The sequence below is a fragment of the Thalassophryne amazonica genome, chromosome 4, assembly GCF_902500255.1.
Source record: "Thalassophryne amazonica chromosome 4, fThaAma1.1, whole genome shotgun sequence".
In the NCBI taxonomy this organism is placed as follows: domain Eukaryota; kingdom Metazoa; phylum Chordata; class Actinopteri; order Batrachoidiformes; family Batrachoididae; genus Thalassophryne; species Thalassophryne amazonica.
Genome location: NC_047106.1, coordinates 54,274,123 through 54,294,409, shown reverse-complemented (window position 1 = coordinate 54,294,409; position 20,287 = coordinate 54,274,123).

Genomic DNA, 20,287 nt, shown 5'->3' with positions numbered 1-20,287 from the left:
AAAAAATTACTCATAACCATCCCAAAGACGTATCGTTATCTTTGGCTGCTTTCAGTGATGCCGGTATTTGGTTAGACTCTTTCTCTCCGATTGTTCTGTCTGAGTTATTTTCATTAGTTACTTCCTCCAAACCATCAACATGTCTATTAGACCCCATTCCTACCAGGCTGCTCAAGGAAGCCCTACCATTAATTAATGCTTCGATCTTAAATATGATCAATCTATCTTTATTAGTTGGCTATGTACCACAGGCTTTTAAGGTGGCAGTAATTAAACCATTACTTAAAAAGCCATCACTTGACCCAGCTATCTTAGCTAATTATAGGCCAATCTCCAACCTTCCTTTTCTCTCAAAAATTCTTGAAAGGGTAGTTGTAAAACAGCTAACTGATCATCTGCAGAGGAATGGTCTATTTGAAGAGTTTCAGTCAGGTTTTAGAATTCATCATAGTACAGAAACAGCATTAGTGAAGGTTACAAATGATCTTCTTATGGCCTCAGACAGTGGACTCATCTCTGTGCTTGTTCTGTTAGACCTCAGTGCTGCTTTTGATACTGTTGACCATAAAATTTTATTACAGAGATTAGAGCATGCCATAGGGGAATCTTCTTCACAGACTAAGGTTAATTATGGAGTTCCACAAGGTTCTGTGCTAGGACCAATTTTATTCACTTTATACATGTTTCCCTTAGGCAGTATTATTAGGCGGCATTGCTTAAATTTTCATTGTTACGCTGATGATACCTAGCTTTATCTATCCATGAAGCCAGAGGACACACACAAATTAGCTAAACTGCAGGATTGTCTTACAGACATAAAGACATGGATGACCTCTAATTTCCTGCTTTTAAACTCAGATAAAACTGAAGTTATTGTACTTGGCCCCACAAATCTTAGAAACATGGTGTCTAACCAGATCCTTACTCTGGATGGCATTACCCTGACCTCTAGTAATACTGTGAGAAATCTTGGAGTCATTTTTGATCAGGATATGTCATTCAATGCGCATATTAAACAAATATGTAGGTCTGCTTTTTTGCATTTGCGCAATATCTCTAAAATTAGAAAGGTCTTGTCTCAGAGTGATGCTGAAAAACTAATTCATGCATTTATTTCCTCTAGGCTGTACTATTGTAATTCATTATTATCAGGTTGTCCTAAAAGTTCCCTGAAAAGCCTTCAGTTAATTCAAAATGCTGCAGCTAGAGTACTGACAGGGACTAGAAGGAGAGAGCATATCTCACCCATATTGGCCTCTCTTCATTGGCTTCCTGTTAATTCTAGAATAGAATTTAAAATTCTTCTTCTTACTTATAAGGTTTTGAATAATCAGGTCCCATCTTATCTTAGGGACCTCATAGTACCATATCATCCCAATAGAGCGCTTCGCTCTCAGACTGCAGGCTTACTTGTAGTTCCAAGGGTTTGTAAGAGTAGAATGGGAGGCAGAGCCTTCAGCTTTCAGGCTCCTCTCCTGTGGAACCAGCTCCCAATTCAGATCAGGGAGACAGACACCCTCTCTACTTTTAAGATTAGGCTTAAAACTTTCCTTTTTGCTAAAGCTTATAGTTAGGGCTGGATCGGGTGACCCTGAACCATCCCTTAGTTATTCTGCTATAGACTTAGACTGTTGGGGGGTTCCCATGATGCACTGAGTGTTTCTTTCTCTTTTTGCTCTGTATGCACCACTCTGCATTTAATCATTAGTGATTGATCTCTGCTCTCTTCCACAGAATGTCTTTTTCCTGGTTCTCTCCCTCAGCCCCAACCAGTCCCAGCAGAAGACTGCCCCTCCCTGAGCCTGGTTCTGCTGGAGGTTTCTTCCTGTTAAAAGGGAGTTTTTCCTTCCCACTGTTGCCAAGTGCTTGCTCACAGGGGGTCGTTTTGACCGTTGGGGTTTTTCAGTAATTATTGTATGGCCTTGCCTTATAATATAAGGCGCCTTGGGGCAACTGTTTGTTGTGATTTGGCGCTATATAAATAAAATTGATTTGATTTGATTTGAATATTTATACATGGTATGTAACACCGGTACACAGAATATAGACTATGTATGTATAAAAACAGACAGGTCTCAGTCTGTGTTTCATGGCCTTTGAAGTTTTGCTCGTCTTTCCGTGTAAGATACTTGTTAATATCTACAAGCAGTGGGAACATCTGCATGTTACCAATCTGTCATTTTCCCAAACGTCTGACTGTTGTAATGGATCGGGAATTGTCAGTAACGTAAATAGTCATTTTTGCAGAGTGACTGTATAAGATAGGGCCACAAGTTCTGTCTTCGGCTTCACGCCTTTTTTGTAGCCTTGCTTCTTGAATAAGTCTTTCAAAATGATGACTTTCCAGTGCTCAAAATCTTAAATATTTACATTGCTGTCAGCACATGTGTTTTGGGGAGTGGTCGACTTTGACCCAGTCCAGCATGCCCACACATATGCTAAGATGCAAAATTGGCTTATTATTAGACTGGTTTTTGGCCTGCTTGACAAAGATGAACCCAAAAACATAAAAAAAATAGAGCCTAGGTTGAAAATCCCACAGTTCCCCTAGGATCTGAGAGGAGGTGTATGGTCTAGTGGTGAGGGTGTTGGGCTTGAGTCCAGAAGATCATGGGTTCAAATCCCCACCTGACTGGAAAATCACCAAGGGCCCTTGGACAAGGCCTTTAATCCCCTATTGCTCCCGGTGTGTAGTGGGCGCCTTGCATGGCAGCACCCTGACATTGGGGTGAATGTGAGGCATAAATGTAAAGTGCTTTGAGCGTCTGATGCAGATGGAAAAGCGCTATATAAATGCAGTCCATTTATTTAAAGATAAAGATAAACTTTATTGATCTCACAGAGGAGAAATTCACAAAGCAAGTTTGAATTTGGAGTTGCAGCAGAGTATCCTAACAACTAATGTTTTCAAAATGAATTTTTGTAATGCTTTCTAAACATAAACTAAGTGTTCATTTTCTGCTCAATTTCTGCTCCCATTGTAGCACAGGTATGGGTAGAGTTTCCATGCCGTTTGAGAGGCGTGCTGTCTATCATATGAATGTTTAAAGTAAGCTCTCCATTCCTAAACTGTTTTTTCAGTGGTGTTTTTCCCCCACAACAGCTGAAATGAGATATTAGACTTCAAAGCTAACTCACAAAGCCCTGCTCACATATTGTAGAAGCACAAAATCTGTCTCCCTGTTTGCATTTTGCACTTTAGGTACAGTAACATAAAAGAAAGAAACATATTCTGTCCCTCAAATATTTCACGACTATTTCCGAAAGCTGTCAATTGTGAAATGCTGTAATTAGACTCTTTATATGCTGTGATTGGATGTTTAACTTTGCGTCAGTTCATATATTTGTGTGTTTGAGTTAATGCACGATTTCATGCAGATGTGCATACTTCTGCCTCAGTGACGTGAATAGGCAGTAGCTGTTTTGCACAGTTTTTCCTCTTTGTCAGAGTTGGAGATGCAGCTCCTGTCTTAGATGGAATGTGCTTGGTTTTTTTATGCTTCATGTCTTCACACCTGTCTGATCCTATTAGATCACACCATGTCTGTCGGAATGATCAGCAGTGTAACACAGCAGATAGGAGCTCATAGTGCAGAAAATTAACATTAAATTACCTGATAAAAGAAATTAGATCGACTTTTCCTTCCATCTAGGGAGCTTCCAGTGTCTGTATTTGAAGCGTGGACAAATGTATGTTCCATTTATGCGCACAGAATGAGTCACATCTTCACATGAGACATTTTTTGACTCTTTTTAGTCTGTGTTTGGTCGTTTGATGAGTATCCTCTAATATCTTGCCATGTTCTCTTATTGCTGAGCCAAACCTGACCAGCTGTCCTCCATCCTGGCCTCAAAGCCAGGGGGCTGGAGCTGCTGTCTTCTCTCCTGTCACTCTTTGGACTTCAGAAAGCAGCCACGCTGGTTTGTGCAATGCAATCTGTCTCGAGCCAAAAGTACTTGTACGTTACAAATAATGGGTAGTTAAAGGCGAAAAGGGATACCTGATTCCCAACCAGATTGAGAGTAGATCATATTTAACTTTTTTCTCTTTTTTTTTTTTTGCTTTATTTTCTTGTTCAGGTTTGTGTTTTTCTGCCATGAGTTATTTAATCATGTCAGACAAATTTTTGCCTCCATTGTGGGTGCCCACCCTTATACCTCTTTTACACCAGATGTGTTGTGTACGTGTGGCAGTTGAGCTACTGAGCTGCTGTGGCTAATGGACATGTACTGTATGTACTGTATATACAGCAGGGAATGTTTGAAGTGCTTGTGATTTCAGTGGGTGTGACGTATCAAAATTTTATACAGGACATGTTGTGACATGCCCACCTCTTCCACCATTTGGAAGATTCAGATGGCTTTTGATGGCTTTTCAGTCATGTGACTGTCCGAGAAATTGTGGAAGAGGTGAGCATGTCACAACATGTCCTGTGAGGCTTCAACACGGTGGTACTTTTGTTCCACCATCAGCCTCATGCCCAAGCCATCGGCATGAATTTTGCTGCAACTCTTTTCATGGCCAAATCTTCTGCCACAGTGGAATGTGCCGATAAAGTGCTGATGTCCACCTCTTCCGTAATTTCTCGGATAGTCACACGACGGTCCTGTGTCACCACAGCGTTCACTTTGGAATGATCTGGTCATTTCAGCATGTTGATGGCTGCCTGGAGCGTGGCGCGCTCTCCACCGTTGTGCGGCCGTCTTTAAACCGGTTGTACCGCTTCTTAATCTGTGTGATGCCCATAGCATCGTCACCGAAAGCCGTCTGAATAATCCTAATGGTTTCCACCTGGCTGTCGCCCAGTTTCTGGCAAAATTTGATGCAGTCGCGCTGCTCCAGTCATTCCACCATTTCTTTGCAAAGAAAAAAATGACGAGAGACTCCACCCATCCTCACACAAAGGCTGCTTACAAGCAAATGACGCAATCGACAGGCGTGAAAAAATTCATGCATGTGCACGAAGGTTCAAGGTTGGCTCATGCAAGCACACGTGATTCAAATCCATCAGGTTTTTGAAAAAAATAAAAAGGTTGTATACTTTTCTAACAGACCTTGTATGTGTGTATATATATATATATATATATATATATATATATATATATATATATATAAAATTTATTGTTGCACCTAAGAAATCACACGTACATAAGTATTCACACCCTTTGCTCAATATTTTGTTGATGCAACTTTGGCAGCAATTACAAACTCAAGTCTTCTTGAATATGATGCCACAAGCTTGGAGTGGGCCATCCAAGGACATTCACAGAGTTGCCCTGAAGCCACTCCTTTGATATTTTGGATGTCTGCTTTGAGTCATTGTCCTGCTAAAAGATGAACCGTCACCCTAGTTTGATATCAAGAGCACTTTAGAGCAGGTTTTCATCCAGGATGTCTCTTGACATTGCTGCATTCATCTTTCCCTCAATCATGACTAGTCTCCCAGTTCCTGCTGCTGAAAAACATTCCCACAGCATGGTGGTGGCTGGATAGTTGTCCATCTGGAAGGTTCTCCTCTCTCAACAGAGGATTGCTGGAGCTCTCACAGCATTACCACCAGGTTCTTTGTCACCTCCCTGACAAAGGTGCTTCTCACCCTGTCAGTCAGTTTAGACAGATGGCCAGCTCTATGAACAATCCTGGTGGATCCAAATTTCTTCCATTTACAGATGGTGGAGACCACTGTGGTCATTCAGACCTTCAAAGCAGCAGAAATGTTTCTGTACCCTTCCCCAGATTTGTGCCTCTATACAATCCTGTGTCAGGGGTCTACAGTCAATTCCTTTGACTTCTTGCTTGGGTTGTGCTCTGACATGCACTGTCAATTGTGGGACCTTATATGTCGACAGGTGTGTCCAAATCATGTCCAGTCAACTGAATTTACTCCAGGTGGACTGCAGTTAAGTTGCAGAAAGATCTCAGGGATGGTCAGAGGAAACAGGATGCACCTGAGCGCAGTTTTGAACTTCACAGCAAAGGCTGTGAATACTTATTTACGAGTGATTTCTTAGGGTTTTTTTGTGTGTTTGTTTTTAATAAATTAGCAAAATTCTCTAAAAACTTTTTTCACATTGTCATTATGGGGTATTATGTGTAGAATTTTGAGGGAAATTGAATTTCATCCATTAGAATAAGGCTGTAACATAACCAAATGTGTAAAAATGCGTGAATACTTTCCAGATGCACTGTATATGAACATTTCCTCAATCTTACTGACATGCCTTCCTTTGAAGAGGCATGGATTAAAGACAGGTGGATCTGTTGCCATTTCCCTGGAAGTCACTTAGGGAGTAAAGCAAGCTTACGGTAGTGGCTGGCGATCACCTTAGTATTTCTTCTGTTTTTTCTTGTCGATTAATGCTGACAAATTATACTGTATTTGTTGTCTTTCTGATGCCTGATTCTGTTTTTTCTCTCTGTTTAAGGTGCAGCTCCATACAGAGATGGGTGTTGTATTTGTGCTGAAAACCCTCCTGTCCTGTGCACCAACAGCATTTCTTGTATATTCATTTTGTGAATTGTTCTGTAATTTATGTCTGTAGGATGGCCCAAGCAGAGGGTCACCCCTTTGAGACTGGTCTGCTTGAGGTTTCTTCCTCAGAGGGAGTTTTTCCTTACCACTGCTGCTCTGGGGGTTAGTAAGGTTAGACCTTACTTGTGTGAAGCACCTTGAGGCAATTCTGTTGTGATTTGGTGCTATATAAATGAAAACAAATCGAAATTAAATTGAAAACTGAATTGATAATGTATTGAACCTTGTATATCCGTGAAAAAAGTAATGCCAACGTTGTCGGACCAAAAATCACTATACAGCCCATTCATTATAAGTTTCACAACAGTGATTCCTTTAAACATTTATCCAGATTTAGAGGTGTTTTTTCTTCCCCCTGATTAAAATCATGGATGTTGTTTTCCCCCTAAAGCATCTGTGCAGATGGGATTATTATGTGCAATCTAGTTGCTTTAATCAGTGCATTTATTGACAGTTTCTTTGACATTGCCAGGCAGCTGTTCATCTTAAAATCATCCTCCTCCATTTCTGTGACCACCTGGTGCTTCATTTCCATCTCTGTAAGTGCGGTGGACAGTTTATTGTCACATCTTAACCACAGGACTAGCTTTGCTCTGAATATTGTACTAATTAACATATAGGATGCAACATGCTGAAGCTGCACAAGCTTAGTAGTAGAGGCCATAAATAATCCTCAGCTCCAACTAACACTAGACATCATCCTCTACATCTCTCCATCCATAGGAGCAGAATTTACAGTGTGCTGTGTAATAAGAAAATGGAACAATGAACTGTATCACAGTAAAATGGTGGATGTCAATGGAGCATATGGGGACCTACTAATGGCTGATGCTGAACAGGTTCACTCAGAGGGTGCAAGCCCATTTCTTGGTGTGTCTCAGCACACTTTGCTATTTAATGGGTAGGAAAATGAGTGTAAAAGGGTTGGATTTACAGTATTTTTTATTCTTGGGTGTTGTGTAGTCTGAGTTGGACATCATCTAATCACGGTGGCACCTGTCGTTCCCTTTTAGCTGGAGTGGGTCAGGCACACACATCTGTGGTATTGCAGAACCATCTGAAAGCAAACAGATTATTGGCTCGTTAAAGGATCACTTCACTCGATAAACCCTCAGACTGCTGTCTGCATCAATTAAAGCTAGAGTCAGCTTTCAATAAAAAGGTGTCATAGATCAGACTCTGACATCTGCTCTGCGGATTTTGACACATATCCACACACATCCAAGCATATTTCTGCACTGCAAACATTTTTTCATGAAATGCTGTCTCGCTGTTTGTGTGATGTTAAAAGTCCTTCTCGGTACCTCCCATTTCACACCAGACATCTGTACTGCTAAATGCAACGTGTCATTTAAAAAGCAGAAAATAATGTGATTTGCGTGGTGGTTTGTCACACAGCAGTTTGTTAATTCTGACACTTTGCTGCACCTGAAAGAGGGCTGCTAATTTGCAGCCACTTTTGGCCCAGTGTTCTGTCGAAATGAGCTGCAAACGGGGATTTCGACATTCCCGTCACGCAAATCCACAGTTACGTGTGTCGAGTTGAGCTCCCCAGTCGAGCTGAGCTCAACGTCATCTAACAACAGTATTCTCCTTTAAAGACAGCGTCTACATGCAAGTCTTTACTTTTTTAAATCGAAAATATACCTATTATTGTATTTTTATGTAAAGACAAAACTTACGTGGGTTTTCTTCGGTAGTGGAGCTCATCTTGACCGGTCACCGTGTTCCTTTGAGATGAGTTACACCGCGCAATTGCACATTCGTACCTCACCCATCACTTTGAGCTCACCCACCAAAGAAAAGCAGAAAACCCACATAAGATTTGTCTTTCCATAAAAAGACAGTAATGCAACTTTTCAATTTATAAATGTAAAGACTTGCATGTACACACTCTATCTTTAAAGCCGAACATTGTTGTTAGATGATGGGCAGCTCATCGCGACAGGGAAATATGCATGCGCGGTAAAGAGAGGTAGATATCTTGATGATGAGAGGTGTTAAGTCCAGAGTAGTGAAAAGTGCACAGTGGAGATACTCTTGACAAGTAGATTATTTTGTCAGGACACTGGCCTCATTTTGTGTGGCCACACGTTACCAGGGTGGCTGGACTTAAGTTTGAAGAAAAAGTGTGTGTGCATCCTGAGATCTGATAATGACTTGGGGGGACTCTGCTAATAAATATGCATATTAAATTTTCCTTATACCCAAATGTATTGTTTGCATCCATGCAGTTGATGGGGTACAAGTTAGTGATGCTGAAACTGAGTGATCCTAGTCTTTGAGTATTGTTAACTTGAAAAATACTTGTGTATTTCCCGTGAAAACTAGGTTTCTTTGTTTGTTTTTATCCCCAATTATCAAGCTTTCCATGAGTGTAGTAGTATTCCATAAATCGTGAGCACTTCACTTGACTTTAGCTTTTTGTTTCTGAGAGCTTCACATTTTTCTGGCCAGTTGATTTTGGGGGTGGAGGGGCCACATTCAGTGAGTATCACCAGGCCTGAAAAAAAAAAAGTCCTAGGGGAAACACTGAAGTGATTACAGTTGTCTCACAAGCTCCTTTGGGATCTCGACTAACAATGCCTATGATTTTACCCGCAGTGTTGTGGTGCATTTCAGGCATGTCCCTGAAGTGGCTCTCTGCTCCACCGAGAATACATGCAGAGTCAATTTTTGATGGATGCCACTTCTGGTTCACGTCTGACCAGCCAATCGAGCAGTACTTTCCACATGATTCATGTGTTCTTTTTTCCTTTCCCTCTGTCACCTTGTTTGATCGCTACAGTGTAATTTAAACATCTGAAACACAGCCACCATTCTTTTGCAGTATCAACTTTAAAAACTGCAACACAATAAAGTAGGAAATAACAACAAGATAAAGTTACAAAAAACAAATCATGTCAGTTCTTAGATTTCTTATTCTTCTTTTGACTTCTCCCTGCTTCCCCCTCAGGAATGGAGATGCATGTTTGTTTGGTACAGGTTTTTTGCTGGATGCCCTTCCTGATACTTCTCCACATTATATGGAGCAGTGGGTATGCGTGGTCTTGAACTGAAAACCTTCACTTAATGGGGCTATTCCACAGAGCGCCGTTTCTTCCTGTTTAATACCAAATAGCAAATTGGGGCATGTTTGAACCATCATAGTCACTTCCTGATCCATCATTGTCAATGTAGAACAAGCTTGGTATATGAAGTACTTGCGACCGTCGGCTGCACCAAATTTGAAATTGGGATCGAATTTTTGAACCGTTTAAATATTTCATCCCAATTCTCAAAATCGTTCATAGTTCGTTCCAATTTCTGGGCATTGATCATGTATGGCTGAGGGCGCAGCTCCTTTCTTTCATTTTTGGGTGAGTTGCCAGGTCTGCATGTTTAAAGCCAGTCAGTTGCCATATCTTCATTTTATAAACCAGTCTGTTAGGAGGCAACCTGAAGTCAGCCGTTTCTGCACATTTTTGAATCATGAGTGATCGTAGTAGAATGGCGCACTGTGGAATAGCTGTGTTAGCAAACAAGAGCACTTGCAACACTTGCAGCACCACAGTGCCCCATGTTTCATTGTAGCCTAGTAACGCATAACCAATTCAACAAGTTAACTAATGCTCAACTACAGAAATGCTGCCAGTGGGATGTGAAGCCACGTGCATGGCGGATCAAACCCAAGGCATGCATGTGACATTATTAAGCCATGCAGGGTGGAATCAAGGGTAAGATGTCTTACACTCTTTGTGTGCTGCTTTTTGTTGAAGACTTCCAAAGGAAATCTGGCAAAATTGTTCATAAGGTTGGACTCATAAAGTGCTAGTATTTCTTTTTTTAGTATTACTTTATGTGGTTGTGATTTCATTTCGGTTCAAATAAATGTTATTTATACAGTACCAAATCACCTCTGTTTGCATGGCAACCCACTCTGGTCACCACTGTAACATTAAAAGCAAGAGCACCACGCTTACAGGGCACAAACCTCCGCCAACACTAGTTACCAATTCAACAAATGTTACTGGGGAAAAACATTTTCAAGGTCAAAGTCTTGTTAGAAGTGGCTTTTCATAATCTAAAATATAATATAAAATATAGATCAAAAGGGCATCAGGCTTGGTGGTCAGAAATGGCTGCACACAAGTGCAGGACTCAGACAGGTAGCTCTGTATGTAAAAACAGTTAACTGAAACAGTAAGCTGGCTCTGGTACACAAAAAGGCAGTACAACTAATATCAGGCTTAGGCATGGTCAAGTTAACAGGTAGTCATACACACAAGGACACCAGCAGGATGGGAAACACAAGGAACAGAGCTGGAAGTGAAGGCACAGGGCACGTCAATCTGGCGAGGGACTAGTGCAAAGATTGAACCATAAAGACACCCAGGTGATGAGCTGTGGATTAGAAACAGGTGTGTGTACCAAAACAAGGGTGTGGCCAGACAGAGGGAAATGCCCACCACCAAGCACCAAGAGACAGACAAGAGAGATAGGGACAGAAAAAACCCAAGCAGGAAAGAGACCAGCAAGAGAACTAACATCAAACACAACCAATCAAACAAAATAACTAAACAAAGCAAGACAGGGGAAACACAACGCAAAAATCCAAATCCTGATGAAGGGCTTTTCAATGTTAAAAACAAATATCTGCTAAATACACAATACGGATCCGATGCGGATCAAACTTAGTCTATTCACTGAGAGTGCATGCTTGCACCTCATTGTCATAAATGAGAGTGATTGAGGCCCTTCTGATTGATATATCATGCAAAATGTACACCACATGCGCTGTTCAATATTAAATTCAAATGTCCACAGAATCCACAATCTAGATCAGATCTCGATCAGACTTTGTCAGACGATAGTGAGTGCCAGTCTACACCTCACTTTCAAATATGAGAGTGATTGGAGCACGTTTGATACAATGTAAAATATATTACATTAAATGGGGTTTCAGTGGCCACAAAATCTGTAATCCAGATCAGATCCAGATCAAACATTGTCAGTCAGCAAAGGATATTATAGTATATAATGGTTGAGTGGCTCCTTGATCATTTGATTGATGCTTTATATGTCACATGACATGGATTATTTTTCCCATTTGTGTTGTGTTGCATTTAGTGTGCAAATATGGTTCCATACATTTTGTACCATTGCATGCTGTGAACCCCGCCCATGCACATACTAGTTGGGGCGGCATTTAGCTAAACATGGCGGAGTTTGTTTTGCTGACAGACGACGATTTAAATGAGATAATTGACGGTGCTAATTCTTCTAACACACAGCAAAAAAGTGTCACAGACTACATCGCCAGAATTATTTTTGAATGATCTAACCATTTTTCCATGTTGACTGAGAACAATTTTGGACTTCTATTCAAAGTTTGTGTTGGACTGTTGATGTCAAAGCACCAGTGACGCACCAAAATGTAAGTCCCTTTTCTGTTATTTATCAATGAATATAATATCAAAAAACAAGGATCTATTTTAGCTATTATATAAAACAAATAATGAATGTTTTTACATTCTTTCAATGGAACAAATATTTAATTCGGTAAAACATGGAACGTAGCATTCAACTCATCTTCGCCTCGTTGAATGGAACATTCCATCTTTCACCTCATGAAATATTCATACCAATTGAACTCATAAACATTCTTTATTTGTATACCATCCTACATAACACTGTCAAATATGAAAGAAATTCAATCTTTTTTTGATAGTTCTGATTTAGAAGGATAGGTATTTTTCCTATATTTTTCCTGACATTGACCTTTGACTTATGACCTTGAAAACTAAATCAGTTCTTGCGTGTCAAAAAATGAATCATCTGTAAAAAAGATGTCAAAACAAACAGGGGTCCAACTTCGTTGGTGGAGGTAATTAGGACTATTAACACAACACACAAGCACTGCAGCTCGCAATCACTAAACAAGTTGATGCAAAAAAAAACTAAAAAAAGCACAATAAGGAAACAAACAAACAAAAAAAGAATATGGCACAGTGGAAGGTTAGATGGGGCAGTCACGACATGACAGCAGCCATCGCAGTGCTTTCAAAACATGTGCCAAAATGCCCAAAAGGGTGCCAATTTTCATTGCAGGAAGACTGCATGAGCTGACTTAGCTGATTATCATCACTTTGAGGACGATTCATCAGCGACTCGTAAGTACAAAAACGTGCACCCTCCCCCCTTGGTGTTTCATGACATATTGCTTGAAACCAAGTCGCTATAAAACAGGATCAGAGAAGGTAGGCAAGGAAGAAGAGAGGAAATGGCAGCGCAACAGGAACTTAAACTGAGGATAGGCAGAGCCACAAGGCTCCGAGAGATAAAAAAAAGCAGATTAGAGATGAGCAGCAGGAGAGCAGTCCTGCTGTGCTTTCCCACTGCACAGAGGAGAGCACTGACTGTTAATCACAGTGTTGTTTTTCCCCTCACGGGGACAGTATGTGTATGTGAGAATTCTACAGGGCATCAATAACATTTCTCACTGTGTTTGTTTGCATGCTGGGATTTGTATTCAGCTTGTAAAAGCGCCATCTATGCCTGCTTTTAGACACGGCTGTCCTCATGCGGCCAGATTACACAGATAATTCTTTATAAACCATGAATTATAACCCCCCTGTGCCCCCCACCACCACCACCACCAACAAAACACTCAAAATGCAGAAACACTCATGCACCTTCACTGTACTTTGCACACATGCAAGGACTTCCAGCGGGCTGTGCACAGCGGAAGAGGAATTATCATCTTTTAGTAGATCGGGGTTGTACTCCTCTTAAGTTTCAAAGAAATGTTCAGTTCATGCTGTACTGCAAGTGGGTGTTTTTATTTATTTATTTTTTAGATCTGTGAACACTGAGTCACCAGTGTTATTTTTATTTTTATTTTTCTGGTGCTGTCCCTTTTTTCTGTCTTTCGCTCACATTCCATCTCATCCTCTGAAACAAAAAATCTGTTTGTCCCAAGAGTTTGTCAGCCTGCTTACCGGTGTCGCCGACCGAGCGGTTCCCCCTAAAAATCAGTCCGCCCCGGCCTTCACTGCGCACGCATCATTTGGGACCACAGCAGCGTTATTTCTGAGCGTCACCAGCGATTCACTGATTATCACCTCATTTCTGACTGCCCTCCAGTCGTCATCTGTCTCAATGACAGATATCTGAAGCTTTTGTACAACAATGATTTCCACATAAATTCAGCATTATTTCATAATAAAAGATGGGGGAAGTGATCAGAGCACCACAGCAGCTGCTACACCTCTGTCATTTCAAAGTGTCAGTAGCGAGTAACCGATTTTCGCCTCGTTTATGCTAAAAATTGACTAGAATGATTAAGGTGTTTTACTTTATCTGGTGGTTAATAATCACATTATTCCCTTTGATCGCTTTGGGTGAAGGGAATCAGTCTCAGACGAGCTGCTGTGGTCCCAAATGATAAATGTGCAGTGAAGGCAGGGTGGACCAATTCTTAGGGAGGACCATTCAGTCTGCCACACCGGAACAGAATATTGTTTTCACTGATGTGTGTGCGTGTGTTCCTGTGCGTCTCTGGACAAGATGAGTCAAAAGCAGCTGGGCGGATTTCCTCCCCAGCTGGTGGACAAACCTGTTAATCGGGTCAAGAAAAGGTTAATTTGTGATAACTGCTACATTTATATTGTGATGTGTAAAGCATGCAGGGTATGTGTCAGCCCTCTGAGGTGTTTCATTTTCACTGTATTCTGTTTCTTTTTACTATTTCAGCTTCTGTTTTCTGATCACACATGAGAGCTGGAGACAATTCAAAGATGAGCCTTATTCTTAGTATTCAACCTTCTGGCACACACACAGCTGTTAACAAAAACACTGGGGGCAAATATGAACAAGCTTTCTGATTTGTAATTTTTCAGTAAATTGTGTTTTGAGTTTAGATTATACTTGGCAAAAACCCTGACTGGCTCAGACTGTGGTGAACCTTTATGTCATATTTGGAGAAGTCCATCCAAAAAAGAAGAAAATGCTTGTTTATTTATTGACTTAACATATTTTCCAGCATTTAAATCACATTGGAGTATGAGTCACACCTTTTTTTTCCTGAATCATCAGCTCTTTAGTTTGGGATTTCTGTGCATTGTTCTTGTGTATTTATTTATTCTTTCATCATAGAAGTTAATTTTGTTAGTGCTTTGATTCCTGGGAAGGACAGATATAAATAGTGTGTTAGTTGAACTCGAAACTTTAAATTGACTGTAGGTGTGAATGAATTTGTCTGCCTGTATGTGGCCCTGTGATAGACTTGTGTCCTGTCTAGGGTGTACCCAGAGTCACCAGATTCAAAATTTCTGTTCTTCCAAAGCTAGGGAAAAACAAACAAAAAAACTATGATTTATTTCCAGAAAATACTACACTTATTTATTTTATCACAGTCATTTGTTGGGCTGTGATAGAATTGCAGTGAAAATGAACTATGCTCTTGGGTAACACTGTGATGAGGCTATGTGGTAAATTTTATGGGGATGCGTCCAGCGAGGGCAATAGGACTCGTGAAGAATAGTGATTTTGTTTAAAGCTACATAACGTTTATGGTTATGTTTGGATCCCAATGAAATTCATGACTGGACAAGCAAAAAAAAAAAAAAAAAAAAAAAATGAAAAAGAAAAAAAAGTGCTCCCTTGTTTTCTCTCAGGGTCACCTGAGTTTTACACCAGATGTCCCGCATTTCTCCTTACATGGACAAATGTGGGGTTTGAGTGGAACTCCTTAAATGTCAAAGTGTTTTGTTGTTGTTTTGTTTTTGTTTTGTTTTTTTTGTTTGTTTTTGTTTTTTTTATTTGATAATGACTTTAAGTGTTCTGGACAGATTGCATTAAAAACCATGCATTTGTCAAACCAGTTATATTTGAAGCAGGTGTCTAAAACAGCAACAACATCGGGGGAATTCCACATCCTCATGTATCTTTTTTTTGCACATTGGGCCTCATGCAAGAAAACATTTGTAAAAAGATGTCAGATTTCTCATCTCCTTTTTGACAGCAGTGGAAAACCTCAGTTTCAGTGAGTAAATGTTCTGCCATGCTTGTACCTGTGCACCTAAAACAGGTGATTTCATTGATTAACCCAAGTATCTGCCTGAAGAGTTCAAGTAATTAAAATCAGCTGATTTAGTGTGTGAATGGAACAAATATGCAGTAGGACTTTTAACTTGTACAGACACTTATAAATCCAGATAACTGTGTAAATTACATGTGTAAACATGCTGAATTCTGTCTGTGTGGAGATCAGTGTGCATTCATGAATGATGAGTGAATTACCATAAATAATGCCCCAAAATAACAAATGAGGCAACACACCCTCATCCCAAATTACAAATCAGCAAACTGTTAAGGCTCCATCTGTTAATATGACCAAGCTCTCTTCACTTCATCCCAAGCCTGAGCACAAAGCCAGCCTTCCCAGGCTGCAGTGCCAAGCAAATCTGGCACAGTCACCATGTCATCCTGGCACAGTCAAGAACTTGTCAGCCTCTTTTTCCAACAGGAGAAATCAGCTAATGTCTCTGAAACATAGGAGTCAAAGTTCTTTCACCAGCTCAGTATGTCTGCTCCAAAACACATGCAATCTTGCTGATTTTTTTATATTTCTTTTTCATAGGCTTTAGAAAAGCCTAGGCATCCTTCTAAAATGCAGTGATTCCATCCCCTAGTTTGTCACCATTATAAATCAAAAAGGATAAATGCTATCATCTTGTAACTCAAATCAATTTGATGCACCAGATCAATCAGAATTGGGGTGTGTAATATCCTAAAAACATGTCTACCACCAGCTGATTGATTAGTGGTTGCTTGATAGATGATGTATTAGCTCTAGCTGTGCTCATCAGTCAGTAAAACAGACAGTTTCTAAGAGATATACCAAATCATAGAAGTAAACGGTTATTTTCTGATTGTTTAATAGTGGCTACATTCTAAAACTCAAATAGAAAGTCCCTTTGGCTGCTCCCTTGATTTCTCTCGGGGTCACCACAGCAGATCCACCTTGGATCTGCATGTTGATTTGGTACAAGTTTTACACCAGATGCCCAGCATTTCTCCTTACATGGACAAATGTGGGGTTTGAACTGGGAACCTTCTGCACTGAAACCAAGAACACTAACCACTTGGCCACCACCCCTGCTCAAATAACCTGCCTATATCTCCACACACAGCTGAGCAGTATCAGTGAAGAACATGAGACAGATGGCAGAGGAAGGCACGATGATGACAGATTACTGTATTCCGTCATTGTCAGTGGAAAACTGAAGCCAAGTGCTGGACTCGGAATCAAAAAACAGTGGCATTAAATGAGATTTATTAAAGAGGTTGTGTGAGGAAACATTTAAGGGAGGAAAATGAAAGATACTCTCGAGCTGACAACATGTTGGAGATGGTGTGTGGTGACGACTGGACAAGCGACATGGGCAGCAGGAGAACACTGCAGGCAGCTGAGGGCCATCAGTGGGCAGGACACTTCGACGAGCAGACACGTAAACCCAGGAGCTGAAAACAGAGACACAAACTGGAAGACAAATCGCTACAGGAGATGACGCAACAGCGTGGAACTGAACCAGAAACACAGTGCAGATAAGAGACTGTGAACTGGGCTCTGAGCAAAGAACTGAGAAGACACGACGAACAAAGCTGCAGGGAACAAAACCAAATGAATTGGCAAGGATTAGAGAAAACTCAGGGAATATTTACTGTGGTGTAATGAGGGAATAATTAGCAGGTGTGGTGCTTCACCATTTAAAGCTGGAATGGTGAGCAGGTGTGCAGGTCGAGCAGAGTAGTAATCAAAAAAGGAGTGCCACGCCCACCACGCAGAGACACAAACTGAGAGACAGACCGGGAGCGCAGAAGACATACTGGAAATGACAACAACTGAAATGAAAAGAAATATCCTGAAGGAACTGCCAAACCATGACATATTCAGCTATTCTCTGAAGGGCAAGTTTAGTTCCCACCTCTGGGTTTTTTCTGCTCTGCACATCAGAAAACTACTTCTTAATGGCTGCCGGTGAAATGCCGTTTATTTCTTCTGACTCTGTGCTTGTCAACATTTATTTTGGTCAGAAATCATAGCATCACGATGACAGCAGGAACTACAATTAACTCCTCAAATGAGCCACAATAAGCAGTGCCTTTTCACCATATTGTGCTATCACTGCTTGAGCTACATTACACTGTCCCGTTTGATAGCTGTCCTTTTATTGTCCTTGTGTTAACATTCTGCCAACTATGAGGATATTTTCTGTAACAGACATGAGTAAAATAACACAAGGTAGGATCCAAACATCAGTGTCAGTTCATATCCGAGTACCTGGCTGTTTCCATTTGTTCAGGGTCACCACATTGGATCCAGCACAGATTTGCGTTGGGAATTGGCCCAAGTTTTGCGCCACATTCCTTTCTTGATGCAACCCCAGCCCCTGATTTTCCACAGAGGTCTCCCATCCAAGAACTGACCAGGAACTATTTTGCTCAGCTTCAGATATCCGCACTAGATACCCTATGAGGGCATTTGTCATATTCATATTAGCAGCAACTGCACACTTTGATGTCCTTTGACAGTATCTGGCATAGGGTGCAATGGATCACAAAGATCACAGGACGGACAGGATTTAGTTGAGTTTTTTTTTTTGGTTTGTTTTGTTTCAGGGGCCTACAGACAGCACACATTCTCAATTTTCCCTGCCGGATATAAGTACTTGCATGCCGCCATTGTGGCTGAACTATTTGTTTGTTCCTGAATTTTCCAAGGTTGGCCAACAAATGTATTTCTAGTTCTGACCCCTGTGTAACACGTGGTGTATTGAGAAAGCAATAGCAGTAGTAATATATACATATCACAAAACACAATTGCATCCCACTGATTTTACTTCTCCTGTATTAGTACACAGCAGCCATACAGAATACTCTTCTGTTGTTTGGCTTATGGCTTTATATGTAAGTGAAGTCTTTGTCCCATTCTATACTTCCAAGTTCCACGTGTTCCGCATGACGGTCAGTAAACATCCAACAGCCATGGTCACATTTGTGTTGCTTAATTCTTTCATTTATCTGTCAACAGTCAGTAAGCAGGCAAACGTACACATCACAAACATAAATGGGTGGTCACCGTTTCAAGTTCCATAACCATGTCACAGCTTTCCTGTTGAGATCAGGAACAGTGTCATCGTCACCCTCCTTCACTGCAGTCACTTTGTGTGACTCTTCATGGTCACTCTTTTCCAAAATAGGATAAACTTCTGCAACTTTTTCTGCAAGACTCACCAGGTCCCAGCGTAGTTGCCCACTGCAGGGAACATCCTTTACAGCAAGACATTCTTTCAGCTGTAGGACTATCCTATTACTGAAATTTTCACGCGCTTCCATGATGACAGACTTGATTATAATGCATCTGAAATTACATAACAGCAAGCAAATACTAAAAATAATCATTACAACATAAAGCACAGTAGGTAGGTGCTGTTAAGTGAAAATCAGCACTTTATTAACCCTCTGGGGCCGATGCTATCGTATACGACGGCTAAGACCAAGCTTTACTAAATTATAAATAACTTTTGAATGATATGAGATAGGAACTTACTTTTTTGCTGAAAAGTTAACTCCACAGACTTTCGAGCCATTGGCCATCTTTGTACTCCTCATAGAAGCTGTGTGATGACGTGCGCAATGTGAGTTTCCAATCGGAATTGGTTCACCATCACATGGTTTTCCAAAATCTAATCATAGGGCAGATTTACCTCACATGAAAAGCCAAAGATCGTTTTCAGGAGTGATATGTTACTAGTTGGCCCGTTTGAATAGCCCCCTGGGTGCTCCAATGAGTACATACTATTAGTACATACTCCGTGTGCACTGCGCCATTACACACAGTGATCAGTGAAAGCAGGAGCACATGGAGAGCCTCTGATGACAATCTCAGGTCCTCAAACAAAGAGTGTGTAACTATCAGGATTGCTCCACTAGTTTGCATGTGAATGTTACTGGATAACTCTGTTGCTTTCTCTGCGTAAAGCAGTGTTTACAGTGTTTATTGTTTGAACCTTTTTGTTGTACAGTCTTTCACACAAGACCTCAAATTAAATTTATATAGCACTTTTCCATCTGCATCAGATGCCCAAAGCGCTTTACAATAATGCCTCACATTCACCCCGATGTCAGGGTGCTGCCATACAAGGCGCTCACCACACACCAGGAGCAATAGGGGATTAAAGACCTTGCCCAAGGCCCCTTAGTGATTTTCCAGTCAGGCGGGGATTTGAACCCAGGATCTTCTGGTCACAAGCCCAACACCTTAACCACTAGACCATCAATTTACCTTTATAAAGTGTCAAAACAGTTGTTTATTATAGTTTGCTGTGTGTTTTGAATAAACTTTTGTGGAAAATTATTTTTCGCTTTATTTTTTCCTTGCCTATTTTTGATTGTAAACCTTTATTACACTTATAAAACACAACAAAAACATATGTATTCTGAAAGCACAGGTTGCAGGGAGAGCTGTTAACAGCAATAATAAAACACTTATACCAGGCGAGTGAACTGTCCAAAAAATGCCCTCGGACCCCAGAGGGTTAATGCTACTGGAAGTAGCAGAGGTGGTGGCGAAGTGGTTAGTGCACTTTGTTTCAGTGCGGAAGGTTCTCGATTAAAAAAAAACCCTACCCCTGCCACATTTCTCCATGTAAAGTGTAGTTGCATCAGGAAGGGCATCCAGCGTAAAATTTGTGCCAGATCAACATGCA